The 17614-nt window shown below is 45.6% G+C and overlaps 1 long non-coding RNA gene across 2 annotated transcripts; it reads right to left on the bottom strand.

The window, feature by feature from the left end:
- Positions 1–10748: 10748 nt before the first annotated feature.
- On the bottom strand, positions 10749–12498 carry LOC124657922. Of its 2 annotated transcripts, none has more exons than XR_006988930.1 (3): positions 12124–12498; positions 11118–11225; positions 10749–11017 (listed from the first exon to the last, which is right to left on the bottom strand). It is a non-coding gene; the product is annotated as an uncharacterized LOC124657922 (long non-coding RNA). The 2 variants fall into 2 exon arrangements; XR_006988931.1 differs by having other exon boundaries at positions 11118–11220.
- Positions 12499–17614: the final 5116 nt, after the last annotated feature.

Here is a 17614-nt window from a genome sequence, read left to right as displayed (position 1 = left end):
GTGGATCGATGTGACGGTGCGGGTCCCTGGACGTCAACACATTTACAGGTGATACTCAAACTTTGCACAAGTTTAGTCTATAGATACATCTGAATTTAATGTTAGTTGGGAACTTGGGCCAAAGAGGGCCGTAGATCCTTTATGGCCCTCCCCTTGTCTCAAATAATTTTTTTCCACAACTACAAAATGCATGTGTGTTGCCACAATTTCAAAGTAAAAAGAGAAACAACTTTTTGTTTTCCCCTGATACATAATAACTGTACTGATTTTAGTTTAAATTTAAACTGAGATCACGACACCTAATATGGATCGTAGGGTGTAATTTATACCACTCTGATATCCTTGTTTTCAACCTAATTTTAGTTGTGTGTGCGTATTGGCTAAACCCTAAATTTAGATGAATTCTACACAACCTGCTTATGTATTCATTATGCTTCATGACAAGTGGCACATTTCACATCTCTGTCACAAGATTGGTTAGATGATTTGGATTTGGGTGGTACGTATGTAAGTACCGGAGTGACTTCGAAACGGGATTAATTCCAAAAAATCACAATCAGGCAGTAACTAATACTAATACTAATACGTATGCACGGACCTGCGTAGCAGGCATGCTACTACCCAAGAACCAAAAATATGTGAAGTTGACATGTTGCTGGCATTATTTATTTTCTCATGGTGTCAATATAAGAAATTATGTGCGTTTTCTTGCACTGCATCAGGGACGACAAAGATGGAGCTGCGTAATTTTATGAGGTGCCGCGCAATTGTTGATCTGGGATTCGCGGTACTCTAGTACTCATTGTCAAGAGAGAGACTTGAAAGCGGGGTGATTAATTTCCACAATGATCACTATCGACGGGGTTGTGGATCCATAGATTCCACCCCCCTTTCTTTGGCTGCATTTCGCTCGAAGGGCCGGCCGGCTGGTTAAGTTGTACCGACCTAGTCCGGTGATCATTGGAGTAGAAGCTTAATTGCAAGTGATGCAACACGACCAGGTGACTCCTCGCACCTCCCACTGTGGGAGCACGGGAACCCCACCTGCTCGAAGGATATATCCGTGTGGCAGCCCGTCTTCGAGGCGGAGTGCGACACCGAGCTCATGACCCTGTACGACACCTATGACAGGCCGTTCAACCGCCTCGGGTGACACTCTTTCTGAGATGGCAAAGGTGTTGATGACGTGCTCGCCAGGCATGGCTACGCACAGCCATCGAGGAGGGGTCCTCTACTACTGCCTCCTCTATACGGCGAGCCACTGTCCAATTCTGCAGTGCGTGCCTCCACCGGCGTCCTCGCCTGTGATCATCCCCAAGCCGGAGCTAGCCTTGCCACCATGTCGCTCGACCGATATCGTCTTTAGGACTCCAGAGACGAGGCGCTAGCCACAGGGAACACATCTCCTTTCGGCGTCGTCCCGCACCGCACCCACACATCCATAAGCCGAAGCCGAAGCCGAAGGCATAAACGAAGTGGGGCCAGGATTACTTTGCCTACCAGGCACAGTTGCGGGCTCCGGACAACCCAGAGGAGACACGGGGGCTGAACAAGGAGCTCCTCCATTCGGTGGACATGACACCCGTGGATCCCGAGTACGCTTAGTGGTGGTCTGCCACCGCACACTCGACTTCTGCCCTTTCCAGCATTGGCACCGCTTGTAGGTCTAATGTTAGGTTCAGATTTAGTTAAATTTCATTCAAACTTTTGTAGATAACCCCTAAGTTTAATGAAATTTCTAAATTTGTTTAAGTTTGGTCTCTTATTTTTTAGCATATTTTTAATATTATGGGAGACACTGGTATGGGCAGCCCCCTCCATTTAGGGGAGGAGGTGTCGGTGACCCTAATAGATACTATCGACGCGTATTTAGGAACTGTTGGTGCAAATGCTTTGAGGCTGGCCATAGTGCTAGTATCATAGGTAGTATCATGCATGCTAGGCCCACAAAAATGATGATGTGGCATATAATTAAGGAGGAGAGATAGAATTAGAGTAACATATGTGGATACTGTACGTATCATAGCGCACCTTACGAGAAAAATAAATGCCAAGTAGATCATGTACATAGATTTACATTGGGATTCTACAAAACAATAAATTTAAAAATTTATGATACTACTCTATAATACCACCCACTACAGATAGTATCATAGGCAAGTATCATATGGATGATACTAGTATATGATACTATGCACTATGATCAGCGTGGGTGTGCAATGGAACAATAATGAAGCAACACACGCGGACCTGGTAGGAGAGTGACTGACAATACCAATACGTACGTACTAACGCACAAGTGACGCTACTAGATCACATTTCTGCTCCAGATATCTCCTTTTCCGAGCTTGGAGATCTAGGTAGGAGCTGCATGAGAGATAGGCAACCGCTGGCTCGCGGACACGTGCCCCGGCAGCAGCACACCAAACCTGCCCCCCATGTGCTGCGTGGAGCAAAAAAAAAAGGAGAAATCTTTGGCTGGATCGCCATTGCCATCTTCTATCATTCAAAAGCATAGCTGCAAGCAAAGCAAATGCCTCCTATATATGTTGTGTTGTCCCCCTCCAATGATCTAGCTACCGATATATGGAGACTAGGCCCACCACTCGGCACGCACTGGGCTGGGCGGATACGCGACTCCGCCGATGCGAAACGACGACGCATCGATCGATCTCGGGCTGGCACCAACCTACATTTAACCAACAGATAAAAGCTTGCTAGTACAGTAGCTACCACGCGGCGCGCCAAATCTGTCGCGCGAGGTCGAGGCTCCGAGGCGCGACAGTTCGCCGGCCGGAGTTGCGCGCGCGACGGCGACACGACACGAGCCGCGTCTGATGTGACCAACGAAAATAATAGCGTGCTATTTGCCACTATTAGCGTCGCTATAGCGTTTTCTGAAGCTGGACGCTACGCTATGCATTCCAGAGGCGCTACGGCGCTATTCGCGCTAATTACGGCGCTATGCACGCTATTTAGGTTTACATCGTAGTGGCACTATTTTCCCGTCGATTTTCAGCAGCCCCTTTCTCATTGTGGCCCATTTTGGCCCAAACCTAAATAGCGCTAACCGCATCACCCATCCCACTTCTTGTCTTCTCCACCCAGCGCTCTGAAATCGCCTGGTGACGGCACGACGGTGACGGTGGCTGCGCGACGGTGACTGCGGCTCCGCCTGGAATCGCCTCCGCCGTCGAGTCCTCCTTCGTCAACAAGGCCAGCACCCGTGCGTCGTTCTCCCCTTCTTCTCCTCCAGGCCTCACTCCTCCCTCCGTCGATCGGGGCGGTGACTGCCTCCCTACCTCCTTCAAGCCATCGCCGACTCAGCCTCAAGGTGATCCCCTCCTAGCACGGCAGCACCTGATGTCAACCCCGGTGCCTGCAACTCATCCTCAAGGTAAGAGCTTCAACTCCTCCTACTAAATTCATGAATCCTGATTTGTAATTTTGTCCAACCACTATGAGCAAAACTGTTAAGCAACAATTCGTAGGCCACCAAAACTGATAACCTGGATAAGTTGTGCCAGAGAGAAGTCCACGCTCGTTGTACCAGCCCACTGCATGAATATTTTCTTGAACAAAACAAATGTTTTGTTAAACTGCTGTTTGTGTTCTGGACTTGTGGACTATGTTACTTTATTCTTCCATGTTGAACTTCAATGTCGACTATGTAAGTAATAATGCACTTATGGACTATGTTACTTGATGTTTGGCTGCAGAATTCTATATCTAATATATCTGTGATTATAATCTTATATAGCTGCTGAAAACATTGATTTGTCATACTTTTTTGGTAAACGTAGGGGCTATAGCGTTTTTTCCAAACTCACGCTATTTTAAATAGCGCGCTATTTTTTTCGTTGGATGTGACACACTGACGGGTGACGGCGACGGACTGGCCGGCGGACCATGCGCGCCTGCCCGTCCTCGATTCCTTTCCTTGTTTGTGCGTGGGAGCGACGTGGGGAGAGGCGGAGAGCTCGATCGTTCCGGTGTGCCGTGCGGCGGCGGTCAGTCGATGGCCTGCCGGAGAATTTCCATGGGCCCATGCATGCGCGCCGGCCATGTCGAGCCAAAGAGACACCCTAGAGCCGAGGTCGTTCCATTCGATCGCAGGTTTCCGGTGGAAGTATACAGCCACTCTTTTTTTTTACCACTGGAAACCTCATGATCTACGGAATCCATCGCCGGATAACGATTCAGCATTTGCCCATCTGTACGTCGTCGTTTCCCAACAAGGCCAACACTAATAAACATACGATGATATCATCATTAGCTTAATATAAAGCCGTTTTATTACTAGTTCAAGGAAACATAAAATGTTTTTGGCTCCTGAGCACTAGTGCTCCCGCTGTTTAAAAAATAACTAATAATTATTCACATTAGTTTATAAAAAGTCTGAAAATAAATCTAGCATAGCAAATGATGTAACCTATAAGCGTGCAAAATTTAAATGTGAAATTTTTATATTGTAGGCTACACAAAAAAGACAAAATCTCTTAAAATTTGGAGATCTGAAAATATGCATACCAAAATCCACATCTTTATCATTTTTGTGTAGCCCAGAATACAAAATATCTAAAATTAAAAGTTTACATGTTTGTGGGATAAATCATTGGCCACAACATGATTTTTTCCTATTTTCTCAACTCATAAATGTGATTTTTTATTTTTCTAAAATAGGTAGTGGTGCCCAGGAGCCAAAAATATCTCCATCCGCCAAGAAAAATTGCAACTGACGTCGACAATACGCACTGCCGCTAGCTCTTGCTGACAATTAACTTCAAATTTGTCACCACCAATTCATTTTTATTATCATATCCTTATCTACAATGTCTTTTGTCGACCAGTTTAGTCTTTAGGCCTGCATCTGAAAGCAAAAAAAAAATTCTTCAAGCCTAAATCCTTGCATTCGGGTGGGTAGTGAGTGTACGGCTTTCAGTTTATTGACTTTAAAGTTTAGTCTTTAGGCCTGCATCTGAAAGAAAAAAAAAGTCTTCAAGCCTAAATCCTTGCATTCGGGTGGGTAGTGAGTGTACGGCTTTCAGTTTATTGACTTTAACTCCCGATAGCAATCGGCTATGGCGATTGAAAAGGAAGGGTTTGTCTTATTATCCGCGACGGCTGATTTTCTTGGCACCATGGCAACCGTATAAATTGCAGCTAAATCTATCCAGAGCTAGTTCCATTATCTATGGTATGTACGTCACTTTTACATCAGTACATAAACTTAAGCAAATGATTAGAACATTGCATGTTTATCTGAAAATTGTAGAATTAGATTTATCATATTTCATCTAAAATCAATTTTCCTTAGTACTTGTAGTTGTTACCAACTCGAGGATACAACAGCGAGAATTGTTGTGAACCATTATCGAAACAATTAATAAACGCAGTAGTGAGAATTGTTGAGAACAAAAAAAGAAACAATTAATGAACGCAGCAGTGTGAATTGCTGAGAGAACGCCAAATAGATAAATGGGAGTGGATTTTCCATGGTACTTTCTCTAAATCAGTTTAACATGCCCGCACTTAGTTTAAGAAAAATACTTTGACCATTATAGTTTGGTCAATAAAATATGAATTATGTATCACAAAATTTATTATTTTTAAATTATAATAATTTTTGTGCTACATAATTCATATTTTATTGACCAAATTAATAGTTAAATTTATCTTGAATAATTTTTTCAGAGTTATTTCACATTGAAAATTCATTGTGTATTTCTGTTGGCAAGAGGAGAATTAAAGAGAGAGAGAGAGAGAGACTCCTGAAAATTTAAACAGAGTACAATGCAGATGTTCACAAATATTAATTTAAACTAAAGGCAGACTGATATTATGAATCTATACATCGGCACGTGCATTCCTATTATTTCCTCATGCCATTAATTTGAACATTGTAACTTGCAAGCTAGATGTACATACGTGGCCTTCGATAGCCGTATCATCGATGGATCAAAGCGAGATCTCTCGACGCACGTCACTTGCTGTGTTCTACTAGGACACATCGTGCCTAGCTAGTTCAACAACACTACAGCTTGCCGCTTTGTTAATTATCGGGAGACAAGAACCACGAGCATGATGCGTGATGAAACTGATGATGGTATTAGTTTAAACCGCGCAGGCACTAAGCTGGCGATTAATTAACTACAAATTACGTCCACCTCGTGCAAAAGAAATCTTTGCGTTGACCTAATGATTTGATCGGCACAACGGGGTAACATCTGCTCGCAACACGTATCTTTCTTCTTTCTTTCTTCTTTTGTGAAGTGCGCGTGGAGATTGTTCGAGTCTCGTTCAGTCAGACGCGCGTGCATGGTATGTCAGTATTTGCAACAAAATATTCGATGGACCAATGAAGCTGTTATTTTTTCCGCTCAAAAGATTCTGGCCGGTGCTCGATGGACCAATCAAGTTAATTATTTGCTTTCTCTATCACGCAATCTTAGTCTTGTAATTGCTAATCAAGCATTCCGCCAGATGTTCTTTCAGTACTAGCAACAGATGGCATGTAATTTCAGTGAAATAATGTAGTTGATTTTGTAAATATAGTAATATGGCTAGGTATGTATATACCTGTATTAGTGCCCGTGAGTATATATCCATGACCATGATACGTGTACGTAATGTGCCATGGAGAGGGAGCAGGTCAGTGTTTTCCCCGTTCTTGTCATTAAAGGCTTGAGGTCTTGCTTGCTCAATGTATACATCTAGCTAACTTGCTAGCTATATGTCATCAATTTAGTCAGCCACGCAAAACTGACATTGACACTGCCGCTGTTGCTGACAATTAACCACAGAATTGGATCTTATCAATTCGATCATTAGCTTGAGAAACCTACGGATGTCTTGCCAAGATCTTAGTCTTGAAGCCTGATTAGAAAGTATACCTGCACATGCCTTCAGTTTCGTGGCTGCGTGATAGCTACGGATACCTAGCTGGCTAGCTCTATCAACCCCACTTTCGTCCATGCGTCACTAATTGATGAGATAGGTTCAAGAGAAACGGGCTCAGCAGTAGCATCGCACGCTTAAAGTTGCCTCTCCAAACCAAGCTTTAGTTTGTATGTTAATCTGAAGCTAGAGCATGCATATATACTAGTTTGGAAGACCAAAGAACTGGAAGACAACATCTTGTGGTGTCTGAACTGGAACTACGGTAGAATCTTTGACTTTTGAAGTACTATTCATTGTGTTACCTACAAGCTCGAAAATTTCCAAATGATTTGTGAACACCAAGATTCAGAAGTGTCAGCAGCTAGACATCGACTTCAGCAGTTCACACCAAATGTGTGAAAGAAGGTTGAAGCACCTTATTTTCTTCTCCTGCGAGTAGAGAGGCCAAGAGGGCAGTAGGGCTTGAGGTGGAAACTCCGCGTGCATGGCCTAAGAGCATCTTCAATCGCTCTCTATACGGCGTTCAGTAGGCGCCGGGGATCGAGTGTACGAGGCCACCCACACTAATCACCTCGTTTGAATGGCACTTTTGCCTAGTCGTGCCTGCAATAGACAATATAAAAATTCAGATGTAAATTAAAGTTTTGTTATATACCACAAAGTAGAATGATATTTGTAAATATTGTAAATGAAATTCAGACATACCATTTCTGTCATTACCATGTTTGGCAAAATATCCTATATATGTATTATAAATCTTTCACCTACCATACAAGCGAGTAGGCGCTAGCAAATTCAGATGTAATTCAGGTATTGCAAAGGTGTTATAGTCGAAGTCAAATCCATTCGCACGCCCCGGATACAGATGAAAGTATACATTCACTGGTCCCATTCGTTGCTATCAAAAGTTTCATATAAAAAAAATCACTACCATATTGATACAGTGATACGCCATTCCGCTGATGCGAAACGACGATGTACGGATCGATCGATCGGACACCTAGCTAGCGAACAACAACCACAATAACCAAATGATGGACCCTCCGGAGCACTAAATTTGAAAGCTTCTAGAAGCTTAGCAGCCAAGCAACAAAATAATGTGCCATGCAAATTGACTCACTGCAAGTTCGCCACGAACGTGAACAAGCTAGCTAGGTTCCATGCAGCACTAGAGAAGCAGCACACGGGCGGACATGGTGGGTGAGTGACTGACAATACCTACGAACGCACGGTGATGCAACCCGACCAGGAGTCTCCTCGCACTTTTTGTGCTGCAAATATCTCCTTCTCAAGCTAGGAGCTGAAGGAGAGAATGGGAACCGCTGGGTCGCTGACACGTGCCCCGGCTGGCAGCAGCGCACCAAACCATGTGCCGCGGGGAGCAAAAAGGTCGATCGCCATGGCCACCATACAATCAAAAGCAAAGCAAATGCCTCATATATGATGTCCCTCCCATGATCTGGCTAGAGATATAGGCCCGCCACTGGGCGGATACGAAGCCCCGCCGATGCGAAACGGCGACGCATCGTTCGATCATCACCAGCACCAGCTAACACGGACCTACCACTACCAGGCTACCACGCGAGGTGCGAGGATCGGAGGCGCGACACGCCGCCGGCCGGGGTTGCGCGCGACGGCGACATGAGCCGAGCCTGATGTGACTCGCTGACGGGTGACTGGCGGACGGACTGGCCGGCGAAACCCCTGCGCGCACGTCGATTCCTTTCCTTCCTCGCGGGAAGTGGAAGCGGGTTGTGCCGTGCGGCGGCGGTCAGTCTCGATGGCAACAGACATACCCGGGCGGAGAACTTCCATCGGCATGCATGGCGGCATGCGCGCGCCGGCCATGTCGAGCCAATCGTACACCGTAGAGCCGAGGGCGTTCCCTACAATCGCAGGTTTCGCGCCACAAGGAGGGTCGAGCAGATAACGATCGATCGACCATGTGGTCTCGCTTTCGTAAACCCTATATACGGCCCGACCCGGCGGTGGCACAAAGAAAAAAAGAAAATGAAAGGAAACGGCGGCTCCGCGCCACGCGCCGCAGCAGTCCCTCCCATGATTGACGGCGACTCGCTGATGGGCGCCCGAGGGACTGGAGCGAAACCCCCGCTGCGCGTCGATTCCTTTCCTTTGTTTGCGCAACAGCCTGGCACGTGCACTGCGCGTCCTTCCTAATTTCCTTTGTTTCCTGGCACGTGCGAGGCACCATTTCCTTTCCGCTTTTCTCTCCTTTTCTCTCTCGCGCGCGCGCATATTAATTCATCCTTTTTTTTTTCTCTTTCTGAACAACCTTTTCCCTCCTTTCTACGGTCGCTCAAAAATGAAACCCCCCTCATCAACTTATTTCGTTTCTTACTACTGCCTATATATAGGCTTCCAACTTCCAACTTCCAGGTACATTTTTTTGTGCTACTCAACACATGCCCTTGACTGGGCGTCTCTTTAATTACTTCCTTCCTGCTATGCAATCGCGGGTTTCCAAGCTCCTCGGCTTGCCTCTCGCTACGTACGACTCACGCATATGTATGTGCTACCGCGCGCCAGCATCTCCAACGGGGCAACGCAAACGGACGCTGTGCGACTGCGTGGACTGGAAATGTGTCTGCACCCTGCTCCAGCGGGGCGACGCATCGTGTTCGGGGCGTCCGCAGCGACGCAACGCGGCGCAAATATGCCGCACGTTTGTGTCTCCGCGGAAGCTGCGCGGTCGCACCGAGCGTCCCCTCGCTTCCCCCACGGGCCCGCCTAGCAGCGACCCTGCCTCGATCGGCCTCAAATTAAAGCACACCAAGAATTAGCTTATAGTTTCTTTGTTTTTAAATTTGCTCTCTAGTTTCAATGTTAAATATGTTTAAACTTGTTCGATTCGAGTGATCAGTACTAGTTGTTTTCGCACTAGCTGTTTTTGCGTTTCAACTTATTTTCGAGTAATCATTCATACAAATTGGATAGTTCTTCAACAAAAAAGGAAAAGAATGAGAAAGTAAACATCACACTGGGATATCCAAAATGCGTCGGACCGCTGGGGGTGGCCCCCGACACAAACAGACAATTCGCGTCTCGCGATCATTTTCGCGTCCGCCACACGACACAAACGGACGCCCGCGGACAATTTCAACGTCCGTCGCCCCGTTGGAGATGCGCTTACACGCAGCCTCCTACTGCCACAAGCCAACAAAGTCCTCCTTACACACAAGGTGTGTAATCGAAGATAAGTTGATTCTTCTTTTCTAGTACAATAAGTTTCCAACACCAAAAAAATATACAAGTACTAAATGTCACTCTTATATGATGGAGAGGAGATTGATACGGTAGATTTTCTCCATGCACGGCTGGGATGAACGTACAGGCCTCCCAGCAAATCCAACACCTTTTCAACGCAAAACATGCCCAAGGAATAAATGCCATTCATCCATCTTATTCTACCCACCTGCATGCTCACGTATCTGCAGGCTACTAACACTCCAACCACATTTACTTCTCTGCAATGTAGATTTGGGAATTTTCTGCAGCAAAGTTATGCCCATTAATTACCATTATTATTTTGCAATTCAATTTTTTTTGGCATGACACATCGATCATATTTCTCTCGAGGATGTCTGGATAGCTCACACACCAGCATACAAAACAGAGACAACATTTGGATTAGCCCTGAATCAATCCAGCTCCAACACTAGCTAGAATACAAAACACAAAACGAGCCAATTACTTAACACACCATCTCTTACAAAGCTCCAATCTGGAGGAGCCATTACAAACAGCAAAACGGTGACGCATATGCACGTATGCTTCGATTCCAGCATCCAACTGATCATACTGGAGGAGATCATACAGCCAGCCAGCCAGGATTACCACTCAAAACACTACAAGGAGGATTCATCCATCCTATTCCTAGGCAGCAACATAACCATCCAATTTATCTTCCCTTGCAGCCACCAAACAAACAAGATAAACAGATAGAGGAATCAAAATTTGATGTTGCACACCTCCGAAAGGAGGCGCCTCCTCACCCCGCTACCACCACAAGAATCTGCAAATTTTTATATGGCCAACTAATACATAACAGCTGATACCTTAATTGGCTGCCATGCATCTACTCCTCCTTTTCAATATCCTTGCACAAGAACAAAATATGGTCAGCTCATCTAGTAGAGCAAGACTACTAGATGATCAACTCTGTAGTACCAGGGGAGATGGAGAAAGTGAGAGATTACCTGATCTAGTTATAAGGCAGCGGGCAAAAGAAATGCAGAGGCAACAACTCTTATGCCTCATCACCATGGATGGGTAACTCTTCCTTTCAGCAAAGAATCCTCGCTGAGCTATCAATATGAGTGAGATGACAGCAGGTACAAGAACAATTACAACTGGACACAAACAGACCGTAGAGTTCCACAATACCACTAGTAAATACTGACTAGCTAAAATAGCACTCAATTGTAGATTTTCATCCCAGAACAGCACTAGTTACAAGTTTGCATCATCAACTATGCATATACCAAAGAGATGAAATACCAAATGAGGTAAATTATACATCAACTATGCATATACCAAAGAGTGAAGAACCTACTGAAACAAGTTTCCAACGTCAACTATGCATACACCAAAGAGAAGGGACAAAAAAGTTTAGCAATTCAAAATGGCACACCGTTGAATCAAATAGTGACAAAATTAACACTTCGGTCATACAATTCCAGCAAACAGCATTCATCTGGTGAAACAAAGCTATTTGACATTTGAGCTAGACATAAGCACTTCAATCTAGTACGGTTCAAGAAGTGCAATCAGCCAGAATATAGCAATAGTACAACTCTCTTCAGTAAGAACCCAACCACACCAAGTTAAGCCCACATTTTCAGAAGTGGAACATAGACACAACCAGATCAAGATCACTGAAATAGCAAGATCAGCATGAAGACAGAAACATTACAGGCTACCGCCTTTGGAAACTACAGCCATACCACCATTAGCCAAGATGGGAATGCTACGTATAGCACACAACATGAGGACTGGATATACAAAGCTAGCATTGAATTTATGGAAGATGTGTAACATATTACATATTTTAGAGCAAGCAAATAATGTTACCGCTGCACATAGTAGGTACAGACAATACGAGTACCCTCACACAACAAAGCAATAAAGATCAATGCATATGTTTCAATCACTGCTGCATCGTACTTACTTAAACTTCGAACAGAAAAAGGGCATAGAGTTGACCTTCTGTGGCTCACAGATGGGAGACACGGTGATGTAGGAGTCGTACCAGTTGAAGGAGGCAGCTGTACATTTGCATGTATCATGCAGTGAATCATCAAATGCACCAACGTGGAGGGAGGCATAAATAAATCATCTTGCTGCGACAGGAGGGGCGCCGGCAACACCTTTACCTAAGCAGATCTGCGGGTGCACCGGCGCCAGGTTGAGGAAGATGACCTGGAACATAAGATAAACATCATTATTGTCCTGACAAGTCAAATACTAGGAACGTAGCAGCCAAAAAGTCTGTTGGTTGCAGATTAGAAATTTAGTGTAAATGATTTATCAGAAGCTTATCACTAGTTTGTTCAGTTAACCCTGTCCACTTCATTTTACCTTTATGTGATTATTATTACTGTCAGCAGGTTCGTTTCTCACATAGGCAGTAACTTGCTTATGCAGCTCACTAATAAGCAACTATAGCTCTTTTCTTCCTCGTATGTTTCCATCTACATCTACGTCCTGCCTTGCAAGTTACAGGCTAACACCATTGGAAGCTACAGCCATAACACCATTATCGAAGATGGGAATGCTATGTATAGCACACAACATGCGAACTGGATATACAGACCTAGCATTGAATTTATGGAAGATGTGTAACGTATTACATATTTTAGAGCAAGCAAATAATGTTACCGCTGCACATAGTAGGTATAGACAATACGAGTACCTCACACAAGACATCAATAGATATCAATGCATATTTTTCAAATCGCTGCTGCATCCTGTACTTATTTAAACTTCGAAACAGAAAAATGCACAAATTTGACCTTCTGTGGCTCGCCGATGGGGGACGCGCGGTGATGTAGGAGTCGTTCAAGTCGAAGGAGGCAGCCATATATTCGATTAGGCTAGGCAAAGAACATCCCCATGTATCTTGGAGTGAATCGTCAAATGCACCAACGTGGAGGGAGGCGTAACTAGATCATCTCGCAGCAACAGGAGGGGCACCGGCAACAGCTTTACCTAAGCAGATCTGCGGGTGCACCGGCACCAGGTTGAGGAAGAAGACCTGGAACATAAGATAAATAGCATTATTGTACTGGAACATCAAATACTAGGAACTTCGCAGCCAAAAGTTTGTTGGTTGCAGGTTTGTAAATGATTTATCAGAATCTTGCCGGTAGTTTGTTCAGTTAACCCTGTCTAGTTCATTTTACCTTTATGCAATTATTATTACTGTGAGCAGGTTCGTTTCTCACGTAGGAAGTAACTTGCTTATGCACCTCACTTGTAAGCAACTACTAGTATAGCCCTTTTCCTCGTCGCATGTTTCTGTCTACATCTACGTGTAAGCAAGCAACAATGAAAATACATACAGGTGCAGCTTTCGTGTGCAATCTAAGATGCCATTTAACATGAACAAAGACTTGGAATTTCTGATCGGATCTTGCGGTCCAGATGTAAAATAAAGAGGGAGAGGTGGTACTGATAACCTCAGCGCGCGGCCTTCTCCGGCAGCAGCTCGCGGACGTGTTCGCGCGGCGGAGACGACGGTGGCAGCAGAAGCCCGGGCGAGTCACCACGAGCTCCTTCTACCGGCGACCCTACCGCCGGATGAAGCCGTCGCCGAGCGGCACCGTCGCGCCGCCTTGGCTCGTCCCCGCGGCCGCAGGGCACCCAGACCACGCGTAGACCTCCGCCGCCTCAGATAAGGAGGGAGCGGAACCATGGAAGCAGGCGCGCGCGCGCGGATCCTGTCGCGGCCTCCCTCGTCTGTGAGGTGCTCCGGTCAACGGGAGGAGGGGCGTCGTCCTTGGCGGCAGCGGACTGGTCTGGGTGGCCGGCGACGAAGGAGATGGGTGGTGGGGTGTTGGGCGAGCGGCGGAGGGGCAGGTGCGGCCGGCGTTGAGGCGGCGGCGCCGGGAAGTTGGGGTCCGATGCGATGAGGTTCTCGTGTTCTGGCTGATGCGTTTCGTTTGGCCCAAAATGCAGATGGCCAGTTAATTTGCAGCTCACAAATTATTATGTCGTGGTCTTATTTTTTTAATTTGAATTTTGGAGTTTCAGATAGCGCCGGATTTTTCTCTCATAGGAGTACTAATAAAAAGGATAACGCCGGGATTCCGTCAATTAAGCATGAGCCTCCTTTTCCTTTTGACGAGTTTTCATACATCCAATGCAAGGCTAGTCGAGTAAAAATTGAAAGGGTGGTTGCCATCCGTACACGAAGTCACGTTCAAGAGGCCTCCGGAGATGCGTCATCTTCTGGTTGTCCGACGATGAAGGTGTATGGCCTCGATTGTCGGCTTGGTTAGATGGGTGGGGCGGCCGTCGCCTCGTCGATGGATGGATGGCTTGGTGGTGTTTTACGTCCTACCGATGGGACCGATGCGCTTCGTAAAGAGGCGTCCGTGGTGTGGCTTCGGCTTGTTGGTTACTAGCTAGGGCGATGTTAATTAAAGAGGAAGAGTCACTGCAGGAAAACATCTTTGATGTGTATTTGTCTTTGTCGGGTGTCTTTTTCCAGGTACACAGCAAAGCAGCTCTTCGTCGAGTGCCAAAACGCAGTACACGGCGAAGAATTCGGTGCCGAGTGTTAGTACCCGGCGAAGAATTAGAGCACGACACAATAGGTAAAATACACTCGGTAAAGAAATACACACAGCGAAGACGCTTTTTGCCGAGTGCCACAAAGAGACACCCGGCGAAGAAAGCTGCCACGTGGAGCATAACACGCACGACCGGCATGAGAATAACGACGCCTTTCTTTGTCATGTGTCTCCCTTGAGGCACCTAACAAAGAGTCTCTTCGCCGGGTGTTTTTTGGCGGTACACGACAAAGACAAAATTCCAGAGAGGCGCGGGTTTTTCCGCCCAACTATGTTTTTCTTTGTCTGTGTATTCTGCAAAGCACACCACAAAGACATTGTCTTTGCATGCGTATTCTCAAAGGTACATGGCAAAGACCATTTTTGCTTACATCAAGATACTAGGCAAAACTGCCCCATTTTGCCACGCTCGACGCGGCGGTGATCCTATTGGAAGACACGCGAAACCGAAAAATATGGGCACATAAAATGGCACATTGCGAGCTACAATGATTTTTCTAGAAAATCGGGGGTAGGGAAAAGTGGACGTGTAGTTCCAATCCAGCCCGATTCCAACGGCAAACGGCGGGAGACGGGGGCGGATCCTACATCTTCCCGGGCGTGCGTGCGGAACACGTTGTGTAGTGTTCTTCTATCGCCGTGCACAAGTTTCCCCCAACCCTAGTTCGTGCCCTTGTACTTGTTCGAAACTTGTTTCGACACTCGGAAAAAGGAAACCGTGTTTTTAGTGGCCACGATAGCAAAACCCCGTACACATCGTTGATTCCCGTCCCAGGACACACGCATGTCAGCGGTATGGCCTCGTTCCGGTAAACTATGCATGTTTGTTGTCCATAACCTAGCTTGTTTGACCTAAAAGCCATATAACTCCGTAGGTGATAGCTCATTTTATGAATGTTTTTCTGGAATAACTATCGTATTCCAAGTTGAGTTTTTCTCACAGCTAGGTCACATAAAGTGACACCTCACGAAGGTCTAACATTTTTATGATTATTTTTTAGTTAGTTATGCTCAAAATGGGACGCAACATTTTGCCACATCATGCACTTGGGAGCGTGCGCAACTGAAAAAGATGGGCACATAAAATGAAAATGTTCCGAAGCAAAAAAGGATTTTTTTCTAGAAAATCAAGGGTAGGGAAAAGTGGACGCCTAGTTCCAATACGGCTCGATTCCAATGGCATCGGCGACGGATGGCGGTTGATGCTACGGCTTCCCGGAGAGCTGGCGCGTGGGACGGTTGTGTGAAAGCATTTTGTAGGTGTTCTTCTATCATTCCGCACAAGTTTCCCTCAACTCTAGTTCACGCCCGTGTACCCGCTTCACAAAAAACGTGTTTCAACACTAGAAAATGGAAAAGGAGTTTTTCATGGGCACGATGGCAAAACCCCGCACATTGCGTTGATTTCAGTCCCGGGGCACATGTGTGTGTGTGGTATGGCCTTGTTCCGGCAGACTATGCAGGCCCGCTGGCCATAACGTACCCCATTTGACCTAAAAGCCATACAACTCCGTAGGTGGCTCATTTCATGAATGTTTTCCTGGAATAACTGTAGTATTCCAAGTTTTAACTTTTTCCTCGCAACTAGGTCACACAAAATGGTGCCTCGCGAAGGTCTCACATTTTTCTGATTTTATTGAAATAGTTGTGCTCAAAATGGGACGCATCGGACACCCCGTTTCGCCACGTCGAGCGCGGCAGTGCTCCTGTTGGGAGATGCACGAAACCTAAAAAGATGGGCCAATAAAATGACGTGTTTCAGAGCTAAAAATGATTTTTTTTTCAGAAAAGCATGGGTGGGAAAAGTGGACGCGTAGTTCAAATCTGGCTCTAGTCCAACGACATCGACGAGAGACGACGGGGGATCCTACGGCTTCCCGGAGAGCTAACACACGTGGTAGGTGTGTGGAACCCGTTGTATAGGCATTCTCCTATCCTTGTGCATGGGCTTCACTCAACCCTAGTTTGCGGCCCCCGTACCTGCTTCACAAAAAAAGTTGTTTCCGCACTCGGAAAATGGAACACGAGTTTTCCATGGCCATGCACGATGTCAAAAACCTGCACACAATGTTGATTCCTCATTCCGGTAAACTATGCATGCTCGTTTGCCATAAGCTAGCCGTTTCACCTAAAAGTCATATAACTCCGTAGGTGATAGCTCATTTCATGAATGTTTTTCCAGAATAATTGCCTTATTCCAAGCTTGATTTTTTTTCTCGCAACTGGGTCACATAAAATAATTCCCCGTGAAGGTGCATCATTTTTATTTTATTTTTGAATTAGTTGTGCTCAAAATGAGACGCACCAGACGCCCTGTTTCGCCACGTCGAGCTCGACGGTGCTCCTATTGGGAGACGAGCGCAACCGAAAAATATGGGCATATAAAATGACACGTTCCGAAGCTAAAAATGATTTTCTTTTCATAAAATCAGGGGCAAGGGAAAGGTGGACGTGTAGTTCAAAGTGGAAAATGATTTTCCACACCTCAAGGCCACTGGCAAGTTTTTTGCGGTTTCCATCTTAGTATGGCCATAATAAAGATCAAAATCACACGGAATCACCATTTATGATGGAAAGTTATGGGTACATGTTGCGGGTCCCATGAGACAAGATTAGCATGAAAGTGCACAAGGACATGTCAAAACTATTAATCTCTTGCATGTAGTGATAATATTGGTATTGAAAGGTTGTGTTAATGGGGATAACAATACACAATTTTGAAGCAGCGCTTTCAACACAACATGACTGTCCACACGAAAGTTCTAGGTTAATAGTGCAAAACCTCCACTTCAAGGCCACCGACCGAACTCTTGTGAGTACTTGGCCTCTTTTGGAGTTTGTAATGTTCTAATAACCTATTATAACAAAACAAATAAGGAGAGGAAGTCACGTGGAGTCAC

This window comes from Lolium rigidum, chromosome 5 (assembly GCF_022539505.1).
Source record: "Lolium rigidum isolate FL_2022 chromosome 5, APGP_CSIRO_Lrig_0.1, whole genome shotgun sequence".
NCBI lineage: Eukaryota > Viridiplantae > Streptophyta > Magnoliopsida > Poales > Poaceae > Lolium > Lolium rigidum.
This window is presented reverse-complemented; position numbering and strand designations above follow the sequence as displayed.